Here is a 17,579-nt window from a genome sequence, read left to right as displayed (position 1 = left end):
ATAAGTATTTTCTTCTTCCAAAAGACAGAGTAACCGTCGCTTCCTCTTGCACGAAAAGCGTGACTGCAAAGTAACAAGTTGATGGGCAAGAACCATTTCTTATGCCAGGACAAACATGTTAGCTTCTGAGGTGGCAAGTCGTTGTCTTCCCATTTCTTTACAAATCGATCGATCGATTTTATTCATGTTTAGGTCAGCAGAACTATACAACCAAGAACACCGCAACATATTGGTGGTCATCACAACCTCCTACAAGTATAAAAGTTATGCAGCTCTGGTTAATGGAAGATAAACCTCCCATGTCTTACTTTTGACCTGAAAATTACCCACACGCAGCTCAGGTAAAGCACCTGTTCGCTGACTGGGTTCATATTCCAAAAACCACTGTATTCGGTGGCGGAGGTGGGAATTCCTTTGAACTGAATTCGAAGAACCTGACAAACGGAGGTTGCCACCCGAGGACATGGGAGCAAACTTAACGGGACTTGCTTCCGAGTAGACCGTGGAGCCAAGTGACCAACTTGACCCTCCCGCCAAACAAGAGGCGCGGCGGGCAGCTGGAGCCGAGTCCCAGCTTTCCCAGCGCTTTATCCGCTTTCTTGGGGCTTTTCCTGCCATGGGCGGCAACGCAAGGGAGGAGGAGGAGGAGCGGCGAGGCCAGGTTGCGTTGCCTTGCAGGGTCGGTCCCAGGGCAGGCGGGGCTGCTTAAAGCGAGCCTCGGGCACGCTCGCTCCCTTCCCGGCTCTAGCCAGAGCCAATGAGCCGCTCCTCGAGCGCCTGGCTCGCCTCGCTGGCAGCGCCACCCGGGGCAACACACTCCGCCTCCTCAAGGTGCCTGGGAGGCTCCCTTCCCGTCTCCAGTAGCAGCCGGTTCGCCCGCTGACTGGAGAGACCCCGCGTTGCTGGCGTGCGTGTGAAGCAACAAGGTGGGTGGCTGGAGGGCCGGGTAGCGTTGCAGTTCAGGGAGTTAGTTGCTAAGGGCGAGTTTCCGCGGAGTTGCAAGCAGCGCACCTGCCTTGCCTGGCGCGCGGTTCACCTTTCAGCGCCGCCATAGGCGAGCAGGCCAGGAGTTTTTAAACCTCCTCGGCTTCCTCTTCCGCGCGGCCCAGTCCTCTCCGCGTTTAGTTCAGTCAGTAAGGACTTAACTTTCAGGTAAGTGCTGGGACCTGCTTTCCTGCAACCTGCGCTATTCTTAGCTGTGAATGGCCTCTGGGATAACAGCCCTGTGAGAGCACCATAGGATGCTTCCTTATCCTCTTGCCAGAAATTGAAACGGGTTTTTCGTTTGTATGTTTGAGATCCCTTAGCCTGGGCTAGTTATCCTGGAACTACCTTCTTGTGTTCACTGTCTGAGTGGTTAAATAATAATAATAATAATAATAATAATAATAATAATAATAATAAATTTTATTATATGTACCGTACCTTGCCCATCTGACTGGGTTGCCCCAACCACTCTGGGTAGCTTCCAGCATATATAAAAACATAATAATATGCTATATTACACATTTAAAGGTTTCCCTATACATTTGGAAGAGGCGATTCTCCTTTTAATTTCCAGCAAAAGATATGCAGGTCAGAGTTTCCCTTTTCCCCTTTTCGTTGTGTAGATGGAAGCAAACACCAGTCGTGGAAGATCGTATCTCTCTGGGCTAGTTAAATGGTTTTCGTTTTCATATAGTAATAATCAGGGATTATTTGAACTTTAGTAGAAGGTTGTGAAGAAACATCCATGGAAGGGTGTTTCAACACCACGTTTTACTACTTCTGATCCATGTTGATTGTCAATTAATCAGTGGTAACTAATCTGCATAAAATTTACAATACAATTCCTGCCTGCTCAGAGTAAGTCCCGCTGAATTCAGTAGGGATTACTTTGAGGTAAATGTGTATAGTATTGCAGCCTAAGTGATAGTAAATACACATTCTGACTGTAACTGTTATTACGGATTAATCCCAAATAGAAGAGGAGGTGCCACCCTCATCCTTATTGATGGAGCTGATCCACTTTTGCACGTAGCACAAGAAAGATGAAAAACCTTTACACCTTGACCCTAAGCAAGTCCCGCTATATGTATGCTATCTTCCGTTCCTGGGTAAGGTGATTGAGAGAGCGGTTGCTGAACAGCTTGGTGGGTTTCTGGATGAAACATCGGCTCTGGATCCATTCCAGTCTGGCTTCCGCGCTGGTCATGGGACCGAGACAGCTCTGGTTGCCCTAACAGATGATCTTCGTAGACAGCTGGATCGAGGCGGGTCGGGGCTGCTGATTCTTCTAGATCTGTCAGCAGCTTTCGACATGGTCGATCATGAACTTCTGGACCACCGCCTTGCCGACGTGGGGATCCAGGGCACAGTCCTTCAATGGCTGCGCTCGTTTCTCTCTGGTCGGGGACAGAGGGTGGCGCTTGGGGGGGAATTGTCATCGCGCCACTCCTTGGTGTGTGGAGTACCTCAGGGTGCGATACTCTCCCCAATGCTTTTCAACATCTTTATGCGCCCCCTCGCCCAGCTTGTCCGGAGTTTTGGGCTGGGTTGCCATCAGTATGCCGATGACACCCAACTCTATCTGTTGATGGATGGCCATCCTGACTCGGCCCCAGACACACTGACCAGATGTCTGGAAGCTGTGGCTGGATGGTTACGTGGGAGCCGGTTGAAGCTAAATCCTTCGAAGACAGAGGTCCTGTGGCTGGGACGGGACGATATGGGATTGGGGGGGCAACTCCCATCTCTTGCGGGGGCGCAGTTAGTGCCAGCACCGTCCGTTAAGAGTTTGGGTGTAATCTTCGACACCTCCCTTTCCATGGAGGCGCAGATTGCAGCTATAACAAAGGCGGCATTTTTCCATCTCCGCCAAGCTAAGCAGTTGGCTCCTTACCTCTCTCGCCCTGACCTAGCCACTGTGATCCACGCGACGGTCACCTCCAGACTGGATTATTGTAACTCGCTCTACGTGGGGCTGCCCTTAAGACTGACCCAGAAACTCCAGCGGGTGCAGAATGCTGCAGCGAGACTCCTTACGGGGTCTTCGCTGCGAGATCACATTCATCCGGTGCTATATCAACTGCACTGGCTCCCGGTGGAGTACAGGATCAGGTTTAAGGTGCTGGTTTTAACCTTTAAAGCCCTATACGGCCTTGGACCCTCGTACCTACGGGACCGCCTCTCCTGGTATGCCCCACAGAGAAACTTACGGTCTTCAAATAAAAATATCTTGAAGGTCCCAGGCCACAGAGAAGTTAGGCTGGCCTCAACTAGAGCCAGGGCTTTTTCGGCTGTGGCTCCGACCTGGTGGAACACTCTGTCACAAGAGACTAGGGCCCTGCGGGACTTGACATCTTTCCGCAGGGCCTGCAAGACAGAGCTGTTCCGCCAGGCCTTTGGCCAGGGCACAGCCTGACTCCCTCCCTCGGCAATCTTCGCGGAGCTCTGGCCCAATAGTGGCCAGTGGCTTGAATTTAATTAATTTTATAATGAATGATTTTAGAGTGTTGTTTGTGTTGTACTTTTGTATTGTTTATTGTTGTTAGCCGCCCTGAGCCCAGCTTCGGCTGGGGAGGGCGGGATATAAATAAAATTTATTATTATTATTATTATTATTATCATGAAAAGCTCCTCCGTGTATTTATAAGAATGAAGTTTTTAACTAGAAGTCATTTGCTGTTTGGTCAAAAGCTATAACTTCATTGACCATTTTTAACTGTTAGACCTGCTTGGAATTATTATGACACAGGACTAGAAATCCAGTTCTGTACCCATTTTGGAAGTAAGGTTCATTGAGGTACGAATTACAGATATACCGGTACATCTCTGCAAAGTGTTAGAAGGTTGTGCAACAATCTTTATTAAACTACATTTTATTTATACGGCTATGACAGTACTTATAGAGAATATATATATTAAGTAATGTATGCAGGAGAATCTTCATTATTTCAATCTTAATGTCCAAATTAAATTTGCATACCAGAGATTCATGATCAGTATCATTGCATAGCAGCTATTTAGTAATAACTTTATGAAATCAATGGGATTTAAGGCTGCAATCCTAGCCCTCTTAATCTGGGAGTAGGCCTCACAGATCTCAGTAGGGCCTACTTCTGGGGACCGTGCTGTTTATGTGTTTTAAAGTTTGCAACTCTAATAGCAGTTCCATTTCTGTAAATCTCTCACCGAGTATTTTGGAAGCTGCCTCCTTTTCCCTTTCGATGTGTGAGGTTTTGGTGTAGGTGGATGCTCACGTTCTTTAAACAAGTCAACATTCTGTTATCATTTCGGTTTACATTTTTCATCACAGTATTTCATTCCTTGAACTCTTGTTCCCTAAACTCTTGTACCAGAACAAAAGATCAAAACATTTTAAGCTGATATTATAGAGCACCCAAGATACCAACAAAGCTTAAGATTTCAGTTGCTCTAGTTTCCATGCAGGTTAACTCATCTGAATGGGCAGAGGCAGCACATCTGTATGTGCAAAGAAATGCTTATGTAGACCTGATTCCTCCGCAGAATAAAATGGGGTCAATTCATTTGTTTATTGCACTGTGTTATTTACATAACACATGTGTGGCTAAATGTATGTGCAGTGAATACGGTCAACTCCCGATTTGTGCAGGAGTTGAGTTTTGAGTCATCGTCCATCCCCTTTTCTGGCCATTTCTGGGTTGCCACGACGTGCGTGGTCACACATGAGTTGGATGTGTGTAAATCGGTCATTGCCCGTGCATGCCAAATTCATATAAGAAGTGGACCTTAGAGTTCATTTGATACATTTAATATATAACTGGACAGCTTTATTTGGTATGTTATGCATGGGCAGAGCCAGGATTATTTTTTAGATGGGGCATGCTTTATGTTAGGAGGGGCAGAACTGAGTTATCTGTGACACAATTGGTCAGTTAAGTATTTTTATTTACTTACTTGATTGGGGGTAGGCAGCTGCCCCCCGCCCTCCTAGCTGTGTTATGGATTATCAAATTTGCACCGTATTCAAGCATTCATTAAATCAGGAGTGGGAACCTGTGACCTCCAGCTGTTGTTGGACTCCAACTCCCATCAGCGCCAGCCGACATAGTCAGTAGGTGAGAATGATGGGAGCTATAGTCCAGCAAGAACTGGAGGTTCACAGGTTCCCCAGCCCCACATTATACTTAAGCAAGATGTGCATAAGACTAAATTGTACAAAAGTGTAAAAATGTTTTGGATTTGATTTATTTTAACTTCTTGAGGCCTGAACGTAATATACATTCGAAAGCTAAATCTCCATATACAGAATTCTCCTCCTAAGGTTCAGCACTTATTAGCAAGTGGTGTCTTTGCTTATGAGTTGCAGTGCAAAGTTATGTGTTATATGTTTTCTATTGCATAGATTGTGAACAAAGTGATCCACAGATGTTCTGAGGAAATATAATGATGCAATTCAATTGCCCTATCCAAATATTTATCTCACAACTCATTGGGTTGCAGATTGTTTCCACTTATAACCACCTGAAATCTCCAACTTGTTTTGCATTTATGCAAATTCTCGAGTAGAACTCTCAATCAGCAGGTTTCACAGGGCAAAGATTAGGAGAAAAAACAGGACATTCTTATATTTGTTTGCCTTCTAGCTGTGTAATCATTGAAGAAAAGACGGCATGGTAGGCTTATCATGGGAGGGGGGGAAAGTACTTTTATCCTGATCTGGCACAGAAACAGGAATGTTGCTTCCTTGTTTTGCTGGCAGGTTAGTTTTTTACAGTGTCTTGTTTTAAACACAAACTATCAGCACAATTCAAAGTGCTGGTGCTGACCTTTAAAGCCCTAAATGGCCTCGGTCCAGTATACCTGAAGGAATGTCTCCAACCCCATCGTTCTGCCCGGACACTGAGGTCCAGCGCTGAGGGCCTTCTGGCGGTTCCCTCGCTGCAAGAAGCCAAGTTACAGGGAACCAGGCAGAGGGCCTTCTCGGTAGTGGCACCTGCCCTATGGAATGCCCTCCCACCAGATGTCAAAGAGAAAAACAACTACAAGGCTTTTAGAAGAGATCTGAAGGCAGCCCTGTTTAGTGAAGCTTTTAATGTTTAATAGACTATTGTATTTTAATATTCTGTTAAGAGCCGCCCAGAGTGGGTGGGGAAACCCAGCCAGATGGACGGGGTATAAATAATAAATTATTATTGTTATTATTATTGTTGTTGTTGTTGTTATTATCAGTTGTTGTTTTCTTTGTAAAGAGAAATATTTTTCAAATGAATTGATCTTTCTCAGAGGCTCTTCAGGTCAAGTAGCTTATCTCCTTACTGTAATTTCTAATTTTTCCCTTTTGGTTTATACTGATTGTTTACACCTGGGCTTCTTTGTATGTTTATATATATTTGTTTGATTCTTGATAACAATATTCAATGAGCAAATATAATAGCTTAACAACATTTTTCAATACAAACACACACCGAGGTAACACAATTGCAGCTCTGAACATATCCACTGACATAAAGGCATAAGTAATTTCATAAGGCTAAAACATGCATCCAGCTGACAGAGATTAAAATCCTTTTAGTACTAAATTAATTGCAACATTAAAATGATACAATCCTAAAATACTGGGTGAATAGTAGAGGCTTTCCTTAGTTTTGGGGGTTGGACTAGATGACCCTTGGGGTCCCTTCCAACTCTACAGTTCTGTGATTCTATTAAAAAAAGTACTATCTGTAGGTGCTAGGCAGACTTCTTGTGGTAAAGGGGGACATTCTGTACCTGAATTGTCTTGATGCTGCAAGATAATTCAGAGACGGATTCACTTAGCACTTTGGAATATAGGACCGATCAAGAGAATAATGAACCTCCAATTATTAGATATTTCTTGAATAGCATAATTAGGGAATGCAACCTCATGCTGAGGTGGTTCTTTGAATTGGGGAGGGAATGACTGGGAATTGACCACTCTGTGTTTTCTTCTGGCATGTTTTGTGCTCATCTGAAAAATGCACTATCCTGAACTTTTAGAAATGGGACATTATGTTAGACGTCCCCAACATGGCATTTTTGCACTCCCGTGCATATAGCCAGCTTAAAGGCCAAACCACACATTACTTTTTAAAAACTAAATAACCAAAATAACCCTTTTAGATAGCATAATAGAAATGTGTTCTCAATTGCTGTGCATGTCCCAGCGGCTAGGTTTTCTCTTTAGCAGTTGTGGAAACAACTGTTGGAAACCGATCAGGCCTCCACTTTTGTGTTTACTGCAGGGAAACCCATCTATTTAAATGTTTATATGCCATTAATAACAAGCACTGTACATTTATTTTGCCATTTAAATTTAAGTACTTTTTGTACAGTACAGTACTTGACTTTAAAATGATGTAAATGGCTCTTAGGTATTCAGTACCGAACAATTAACCAAAGGCACTTACCGTATTTTTTGCACCATAACACTTTTTTCCTCCTAGAAAGTAAGGGGAAATGTCTGTGCGTGTTATGGAGGAAATGCCTACGGGTGGCATGCCTACGGATTTTCCTCCTCTAAAAACTACGTGCATGTTATAGTCGGGTGCGTGTTATAGAGCGAAAAATACGGTAATTACAAGGCACCTGTATAATTGTTCATCATCTCAGTGAAACCACTGGTAGTAAACTGTCATGCTGGTACCCTCAGCCTTATTTTAAAAATAACAGTATTCTGGAATACATACTGGGGAGTGGAGGTTAATTTAGAACTGGACATGCCTGTTTAAGGCCACAAAATGAAAATGCCTTAAGCAATCATTGGTGCTTTACAGCTTCCTAATTTCAGAAAGGATGCCAGTCCTTTGGGCATGCTGAGTATGTATGAGGGACACGATAGCTAGTTTTCCTAAGAAATGGCTTATGCACTGAGTATTATTTTCCTTTTAGTAAGGGCCAGGGTATGAGAGTAAGTAAACCCAGCTGATTCAGTCCCTAGTGTTTGATCTATTATTATCCTAGCTTGAAAATTGCACAACTGAACACTTAAAATAATTCATGTTTCAGAGCAGTAATGTTAGGCTGGATGACCTAATGTCAGTTGATTTTTCAAGCTATCAGGTAGTTATTGTTATTATTTTATTATTTATACCCCACCCATCTGGCTGGGTTGCCCCAGCCACTCTGGGCGGCTTCCAACACATAGAAACATAATAAAACATCAGACATTAAATTTTTTCCGATACAGGGCTACCTTCAGGTGTCTTCTAAAAGTTGTGTAGTTCTTTATCTCCTTGACATCTGATGGGAGGGCGTTCCACAGGTAGGGCACCACTACTGAGAAGGCCCTCTGCCTGGTTCCCTGTAACTTCACTTTTCATAGCAAGGGAACCACCAGAAGGCCATTTGAGCTGGACCTCAGTGTCTGGACTGAACGATGGGGATGGAGATGCTCCTTCAGGTACTCCTAAGGCCAGTGCAGCAGGGGTGGGGTGTGGGGTGGAATGGCAATTTGAATAGTAGTTAAGTGACACTGCAAATACGAAACATTCCTTGATAACTTATTCTACTTTCAGCAGTTTTTATCTTTTTTTTTAATCTAGATCTGCTCCCGTTCACAGATTAGCAATAATAAAATAAAACAGCTCAGATGTGCTCCAGTTCTCCTAAAATGTTACCTCACAGCAAACTTCTCTAAAGGGAAAGTGACTGTCCAGACAAGTTGAGACTTTGCCTAGCTGCCTCTTGCCATACTGGAGTTCAAAATTATGTAGTGTCCAAACCAAGGAGATGCTGCTTCACAGTGGGGCAGGGGAACTTAGCGTGCTGTGTCACAAGGAACATTTGCTATTATTTGTTATACACATTAAAGCACCTAATGTTTTCTGTGTTCTGTACAGATACTAAAAGATAAGGCTATCTGTAACCTGCAATAGGAAAGGAATGGTGGAGGGGGCAGGTTCACCTTTCAGTGGCTGATGGAAGGGGCCATGCTGGGCTCCCATTTGCCATGATGCTTTTCCTGGTATGTAGTGATTAAGTGCAGGCTCCCAGTGGCTCTTGGTCTCTCTGCAAGTGACAGAGGCCCCAGTGTGCCTCCCTTCAGCAAGGTAACTGGCAGTTGATGCAGAGTGCATGTTGCCTACCTTTGACTAAGACAGGTTATATGGCCAACTTTTCATATAATTGTAGAGTTGGAAGGGACCCAAGGGTCATCTAGTGCAACCCCCTGCAATGCAGGAATCTCAGATGAAACATCTATCACAGATGGCCATCCAGCTCTGCTTAAAAACCTACAGTGAATGAGAGTCCACAACCTTTCTATAGAGATGACTGATCATACAAATCTGTAGTTTTTGGCTTACAGGTTCAGTATCGAAGCATGATTGATATCTCAGTTAGGTCTCACAGAATTGCCCATTGAATACTATAGAACTAGGTTCGCTCAAGGGACTCATTTACTTAAGGGGCAAAGTCATTCCATGCATGTCCTTTGTTTAAAGCTTATGTGTTACCCTTAACTGGAGACATTTCAGAACAACCTAAAAAAATTAAAAATCACATAACCTTCTTTTCTCCTTGTGTGGAGGAACAAGACGTACATAAGTTAATAGCTTACTTACCACTTACTTGCCTTCGGATTGCAAACACTTCCAATGAGATTTCCTTCTGTTTCATTGCAAGTAGGAGATAAAAAGGTTCAAATAATCACCCTGATAGCTCTATGCTTTTTTGCCACTTCAAATAAACTAATATAACAATGCACTGTAAACCTACATGATCAGCTTACTAAGCTTGAAAATTTGTGAAGCTGTTTTAACTGTTTATAAATGAATTGTCCTCCTTTTTTCAGGGGAGAGTAAGTTTGAATAAATAAATATTCTTTATTTATTTAAAGTGTTTTAAGCTGTTTCTAATGCTGTGCCCTTACAAAGTGATATGCAGGGGAGTGAGAGACAAGGTACAATTAGTCACAGCAGAACAGATGTGCAGATTAATGTGAGAAATTGCTGTGATGACACAAACTATTTATGGCATGACTGAGATGTTGCTTGTGTTGTGACCACAATCCAGATAAACTGGAATTCTTTCATAATAAATCAACTTAGATGCCTCAACATCACGGGGAAATAGGTAACATGCTTGTGTTCAGGGGTAGCCTATTGAAGTATCTTGTCCTTGGAGCTGAGTAGCCAATCTATACATTATGCAGAATAAGGTGACAGGATTCTGGGCAATGCCAATGAAGACTGCAGGTGGAGGACTCAGTAAAACCCTACATCTGTTGCTCCTCCACTTAAAATATGGCATCTGTACATACTAAGTTACTGAATCGCTGAGAAATGTTCAGCTTCTTTCTAATGTACCAGATTTCATGCAAGGACAGTCAGAAGTATGTTTCTCACCCTTTTACAGTCCAGAATGCTACCATCTCATCCTGCATAATGCATAGAGAAGCTGTTGGACCCCTGTTGCCACTATTGTTTATCCTAGTATTAGAAATGTTAACTAGAGAAATACAAAAAATAATAACGATGAAATAACAGGAATTAAGGTTGGGCAGAGAGAGTACAAAGTGGAAACCTTTGCGGACAACGTTGACGTTGACAAATCCAATGGAAAGTGTCCCAAGGACCAGGGCCATCTTTAGCAGATGCGGCGCCGGGGTGCAAATATCTACCCAGCGCCCCCAAATTACCACGGATGGGGGGGCGAAGCTGTGCACTGCCAGCCATGGAGAGGGGCGCAACTCTCCCCCATGCCGCTGCAGGAGAGCAATCCCTGCAGAGGCTTGGAAGGGAAGCTGCTCGCCCACCAGCTATATGGTTGATGGGGCACAGCTGGCGGGTGTGCAGGGAAAGGGGAAGCTGCACAGCTCCCCCACTCGCTGGGGCACCCCTGAGAGGCTGTCGCCCTGGCGCAACACACCACTAAGCCCAATGGTAAAGACGGCTCTGCCAAGGACAATACAAACTATAACAAAAATTGGCAACTTAGCAGCATTCTATATAAATAAGAAAAAAACAAAAATGATAGCTAAAAATCTAGACTCACAGGCAAAAGAAAGACTTGAGAATATTACGGGAATTAAAATGGAAAACAATTAAATATTTGGGGATATGGATATCAGCTAAGAACTTAAACATTTTCTGGGATAACTATGTTAAAATCTGGAACGAAATAAAAAAAGATGTAGGAAAATGGACTAGAATGAACCTTTCTTTGTTAGGAAGAAAACCTTTCTTTTGTTAGGCAGTCAAAATGAATGTTTTGCCCAATATGATCTTTTTATTTCAAACACTGCCAGGGATAAATAGCCCAAACAGTGGAAGAAAAACTTGACAAACTTGATTTGGCGGGGTGGGGGATGGGGAGAACTCCAAATTACCGGTAAGTTTAAAATCTGACAGATGTAAGAGGGGGCTTTTCGCTTCTGAAGACTTTCAGGCTGAGGAGTGAAAGAAGTGAGCTTATTCACAGGAATGCATACTGACCAGGTGAGCAGCTGTATCCCTCAATAAATTATATACACCATCTACCCAGGACTAAGTGCCCCCCCTTAATCTTTCCCCTGAAGTGCCTTCAGAATTATCATAGAAGCACAAGGCTTCAGGTCATATGCAGGTCATATGCATAGCCCTTTAAGCCGTGAATGCTACCTGCTTATTGGTGAAGTGTGGGCCAGTTTTCACATGCAAAATTGTTTCTCTTGTATAGCTCATGATTGGAGAAAGTTTGTCTGCTACACTTGAGCATGCAAGGATCTAGTCTAATTGAGCCCTATATCTGAACAGAGATTTTGGGTGCAAATATATGAGACCTGAAGAAATCTGTCATGTAAAAAAACAGCCACACGGATGAGAATTAGACCAGGGCTCGTTTGTTTTTATCTTTTTGTCTCAGTGCAAATGTATTACAGTATTATATAATTTTGCTTATGAACTATTGGTATGGAATTCAGAGGATAGTTTAGACATTTTTCAGGGCCATGTCATAGAAGAGTGAGTGTAGTAGTGGGAAAATATTGGAAAAATAATTGTGTCGCTGCAGATTTATTTGCATCCACGAGATTGATTTGAACTCTGTACTAGGGTTTCTTCCAATACCATATTATTTTTGAACTCTGCTTTCATTATGGCTTTTTCTGTATGATTATTTTATATTGTGTCTTTTTTAAATTTTTGTAAGTCACTTTTGTACCTTTTAGATTAAAAACCTGGGATATAAATCATAACAAACTGTCCCAGGTGCGGCTTCTAAATTTATGTTTTTGTGGAAAGTATGTGAGAAAGGATGGGTATAATTATTTTCTCCATAACACTTAGTAATTGAGTTATCAAGAAACCCTATTTCTGTCTCACTATCTCCATGAATAATTCAATACGTTGCACTATTTGCATTGGATAAATTACAGTTACTCTGTCTGTAAAAACACACACATGATTATCTGCTTTTATGAGGAACCCTTTTCTCATTTTAGTGAGAAGAAGTGTATTCTATTAAAATTCAGTTTAAGATCTTCCCTATTATAGCACTAGAATGATGGGATCTTTTAATCAGGCAGCTTGTCATTGGCAGCTTTTCAGTGCTATTCTTGTGGCAATTGAGAGGCTATTCTTTATTTCCAAGTCTGAATAACAATGGGCTAGAGCGAAAATGGCGGTGTTGCTTGGTTACATTTCATCGCTTGGGAATCAATTCTCCACATGGCTGGATCCAAACTCCAAGGAGATTTTTCAATAATTTATTAGTGATATGTGAGTGAGTAATGTCATATCTTAATTACTGTAGAAGTATCTTTCCAATTCACTGTGCCAATAAAAGGGTGGGTCCCACCCCCCCACCCCACCCCACCCCCGTAAAAGTGTCTGTTTTGGTTCAATGTCACTTTGTCACTTGCCTTACATTTTACTTGTTCACACTTTGGAGCTCCAAGTTTTAATGATACTTTTCTTCGGTTGAGGATTCAGGGCTGACATGTGCTATGTAATATATTACTTTAGCAGTTGTTGAAAGAATGTAATTCACATCGGACTCCAACGCTAAGGTTTTCTGCTCAGCTGTCTGAACTTCTGAGGCCGTAGAAAGAACTAGGATTACAGTGGTACCTTGGGTTAAGTACTTAATTCGTTCCAGAGGTCCATTCTTAACCTGAAACTGTTCTTAACCTGAAGCACTACTTTAGCTAATGGGGCCTCCTGCTGCCGCCGCGCCGCCAGAGCACGATTTCTGTTCTCATCCTGAAGCAAAGTTCTAAACCTGAGGTACTATTTCTGGGTTAGCGGAGTCTGTAACCTGAAGCGTAGGTACCACTGTATAATGTTGTGTCAAGACATTATTCTCATGTGCAAGCTGAAACATCAGAATTGATGAAAAGAAGAAGTCGTTTTAGTGGAGTGTGAGTGTGTGTGTGAAGCACTGTAATGATGGACTGTATAGTCTCTCTCATTTCAAGGAATTTCTTGTGTTCTTTCTTCACTTGAATTCCACAGATTCCAGGAGATATACTTGTTTCTAAGCAAGTGAGTTTGACGGTCTAGTCGCAATGCTCTTATTTTTAAATCTGTTCAATTCAAAGTTAATTGAGCAAGTTCAAAGTTAATAAGTGCACTCTGATACTACATCCAAACCAGGGATCGTGGTTTGTTTTGCTCCAAACACACCAATAACCCAATGTTCTTGACTTTCTGATCATGATTTATTTCCCTAAAAGTAGGTGGCTGGTGTGATTGGCAAATTTCAGACATTACAGTAAACTGTAGTTAATGGTTTGCTATACATGAGCCAATGTGTTTAGGATGGGGGGTCAGCAGGTACAAATCCCTGTGTAAAATCTGCCCCCTACCCTTGCCAATACAGAAGCAAGAGAAGGGCAGAGAGGGAGAGAGACATTTCTGAAGGAAGGAAGGAAGGCGTCGTGACACCTGGGGTGGGCGTCACAACGTAGGGTGCATTTGCGGCATCGCTACATACGACACATGCACCGCACGTAGCGACGTTGCATATGCGCTGTATAGCGGTTTGCTGCCAGCACTACTCTAGCACCGTACGGACGGTGCCGGGATCCTTCCGGTGCCGCTACAGCCGCGAGCAGAGGTTCCTGGTGCTGGCAGCAAACTGGTGCTGGTGGCAAACTGGAGCTGGTGGCAAACAGTGTATGGGCGTCATTGCTACATACAGCGCATGCGTGCGATGCCACACATGTGCTGTACTTAGCGGTTTGCTGCCGGCGTTGGGATCCTCTGCTCATGGCTATAGCCACTAACAGAGCATCTTCCAAAATCTGCTGTGGCGGCGCGATGGTTGCTTGTGCCGCCATGAGCCCCCGCGGGGTGACTTCTTGTCACCCCCGCAGGCATGGGACCCGGAGCGTACCGCCCCCCACGCCTCCCTGTTGAGACGTCACTGGGTACTAACAAGTAACTTTGGGTAGTGGGAATTGTGGCCTTTTTCACAGATTAGCCTTCCATCAAAAGCAGTTGCTGATGACAGATTTAGGGAAAAGGCACACAAAAACAATAAAACTGTTAAAAAAATAAGTGCAAACATTTAATCCTAGTGGAATTTACCCCTAATTTAGTTCTTTTTCAAATTGACAAAACAAATCCCTGCGTGATACCTGTTGTTTTTTCTTTGCACAAAGCCTGTTATTAAGTTTGTAATTTCGTTTTGAGGCTCCTTCGTTATTTTTCAGGATATGTGCAAGGGTTTATATATCCTTTATTTCCAAGGAACTGGGAAGGCTGTATAAGCTTCCTGGGCAACATCCTCTACTCTAAGAATTCAGGTCAGGAACTCCCTCCCTGTTTCCTAGCAACTCATAGTGGTGCTTTCTCCTTTGACTGTGAAATCATTCAGAGGCAGAAACCAGGATCATTTGCAGGGCCCAAGGCAATATTGTGCATACACTTGAGACAGTACAGTAGCATAGCATGACGTCTGACTTTCTGAAAAGGCTGTGCCTCTTAGCTGTGCCTCTTAACTTGAATGGACTCAACATTACGGTACTTTGGAACCCTTTCCTGTGAACTTGAAAGTACTAGCCTTTTGCTTTTATTCCTCCTCAGTTGATTGGCAAGGTGAGGGGTTTGTCTCTAAATGCTTGTAGCCCTTCATGTTTTACTGAATCTGACAAAACAAAATACTTATGCAGGTAAGCAGTTGGAGAGAAAGTGCTGCTGTTGATTTAACTGTAGGATAACTTTGTAATGTGTTAATGGATTTCTTGTTTACGCACTGAGCGGTGCAAACATTGTTCTGTTGTATTTAGTTTCATCAGGTGGTCCGTCACTTTTGCTTGTTGTATCCATAGTGCAGAAAACAACCTTCATTCTGGTTATAGGATATGTTTAGTGAAAAATAGCTAGCTTTCAGTGCTAAGCAGTTTTCATTCCCTCCACAGAAAGTGTTACATTGGAGGTTACAACAATATATTTGGTGTTTCGCAATTCTGTAATTATTTTCTCCAGTGATCGACATGAATTTCTGTTCTTTTAAGAATACTTTGAATTAACTGCTTTTCAGCTTCATCTAGCTTATTTATTTTATGATTAATGGAATACAGACAGTTCTTATGTTTGCTCTTTTTTTTAGTTTACAAGTATTTAATAATTGCCAAAAATGTATTAAATACAGCCTTAAAACTTTTGTTGTTGATATCCAAAATGAATGCTCATCTAGATGATTAGTCCTATAACACCCTCGAACTACTTTAACCTTTGCAGGGTGGTTTTATAAGGGAAAGTAGTGCGGTAGATAGCCCACTGGTAGTAGAATGACATTTCTGCAAGTTTTTAGCTTTGCCAAGTTAGGAGAAGAGCGTTCCTCACTACGGGGAGAATTGCAAGCTTGTGCACTTATCTGCTAGAAAGAATGAGTATGTTGTGAGCACAGAGTATGAGAAAGAAAAGGGAAAAGTTTTCTTTAAACTGCTGTATGATCATACGTATACTTTTTGGTGCTAAGGTGGAAAGGGGTCAACCTCTGAAAGGGTGCACACCCACCTACCCCAGAGTGGATTAGGTTTTACTGCATGTCAAGGTCAAGGGTGCCCACGACACCTTCTCTCTGCTTGTGTGGACTGCTGTCATGGAGTTGACATCAGCCTGTTTGTTTAACCCCTCATTAATATGTATTGACCTAGTCCTTTCATCTATGCATATTTTTATTGTTAAATTGTTTAAAGAAATTTCATATGAAGCGAGTCATAGTGAGAATGAAATAAATTAAATGATTTTAACTCTGCTCTTCAGCCAAAAAGACTTGCAGAACACTTACTGGGGTGGTGGTGCTCAAGTCCATGGGCCGAATTCGGCTTGCCAAGCCGTTTTGGACAAACCATGGCCACTTTCCCCCATGTGCTGTGACTAAAAGGAAGATTAACAGCGAGCACTCGCTGCACAGCAATGGGAAAAGGTTCAGCATTTTAAAAGCACAATCTTTTGATGCAAATAATAATCGGGAGCACAGATTCTTTCTTTGAGTTACCAGTTTGAATTCAAGCTGGAGATGCAAAAGATCTCACTCTGCAGGGGCTTGCTTGCAAGCACTGCTCGGTGGTTTTAGCAAGCCCTGCTGAGATACCTTGCACCATGGAGTTCCTTAGTGCAAGTGATCCTTGCTCAAAACAAAGCGAGACTTCTACAAGCCAGGTGATTGATAGGCAGTATCATGCTGCTGCTGCTGCTGCTGTAGTAGTAGTTCTCTTTGGAAGAGGACCTGGAGTCCAGGCTCTCTGACTGTGAGGATCCCCTACCCTGAACTGTGAGGCAGAGATGAGAGTACCTAAAGAGCGCCAGCTCATGAAGTTGTATGACGGGGCAATGACTAAACACAGCAGTAAGGGATGAGATGGTGCTGTGGTCTAAACCACTGAGCCTCTTGGGTTTGCCAATCACAAGGTCAGCAGTTCGAATCTGCATGATGGGGTGAGCTCCCGTTGCTTTGTCCCAGCTCCTGCCAACCTAGCAGTTTGAAAGCATACCAGTGCGAGTATATAAACAGATACTGTTGTGGCAGGAAGATAAATGGCATTTCTTTGTGCTCTGGCTTCCGTCATGGTATCCCGTTGCTCCAGAAGCGGTTTAGTCATGCTGGCCACATGACCTAGAAAGCTGTCCGTGGACAAACACCAGCTCCCTCGGCCTGAAAGCGAGATGAGTGCCGCAACCCCATAGTTGCCTTTGACTGGACTTAACTGTCCAGGGGTCCTTTACCTTTTTACCTGTCTGAGAGCCAGGCTCTCCTCAGTAGCGGACTGCTTGTGAGGCGGGCTGCTTTTCATGAGTAGACCTGAGCCTTGTTAGCCCAGATGACTGGCAGCTGTGCAGATAGTGGGGCTCAAAGAAGATCTTGTATAAAAATCACCAGTCTCTGCTGAAGAGTTGCTGGATCAATACTTGTTCATCAGCTTCAGGAACCACCTTGATGTTCATACTGAATTTCCCTGACCCTGAATTGTATCTTGACTTGACTTACCTCTTACTGCTCTGGGCCCTGACCTTGGACCTGAGGTATTGCTTTCTGCTTTGAACCTTGGCTGTGGATTGTGACCTAACCTTTTGCACCTAGATACACCCTGTGGAAAACACCCACAACCTGGTGCCACTAGGGGTTCTGGAAAGAGGGCAGGTGGCGTGGCCCTGCCCACTTTT

At 43.3% G+C, this 17,579-nt stretch overlaps 1 protein-coding gene across 4 annotated transcripts in view; it reads left to right on the top strand.

Annotated features, from left to right (window-relative positions):
- The first annotated feature begins 688 nt into the window (after positions 1–688).
- Positions 689–17,579, top strand: part of CRACDL (CRACD like) — a 55,819-nt gene continuing 38,928 nt past the window's right edge. For 2 of the 4 annotated variants that reach the window (XM_053384161.1, XM_053384158.1), the window contains exon 1: positions 941–1,152. The gene's annotated coding sequence lies outside the window, so the exon portion shown is untranslated. The other 2 variants (XM_053384159.1, XM_053384160.1) reach the window with 2 other exon arrangements.

Source organism: Podarcis raffonei, chromosome 4 (genome assembly GCF_027172205.1).
Source record: "Podarcis raffonei isolate rPodRaf1 chromosome 4, rPodRaf1.pri, whole genome shotgun sequence".
NCBI classification, from domain to species: Eukaryota; Metazoa; Chordata; class Lepidosauria; order Squamata; family Lacertidae; genus Podarcis; species Podarcis raffonei.
The sequence above is the reverse complement of the archived record's forward strand: the minus strand, read 5'-3'. Positions and strand labels throughout refer to the sequence as shown.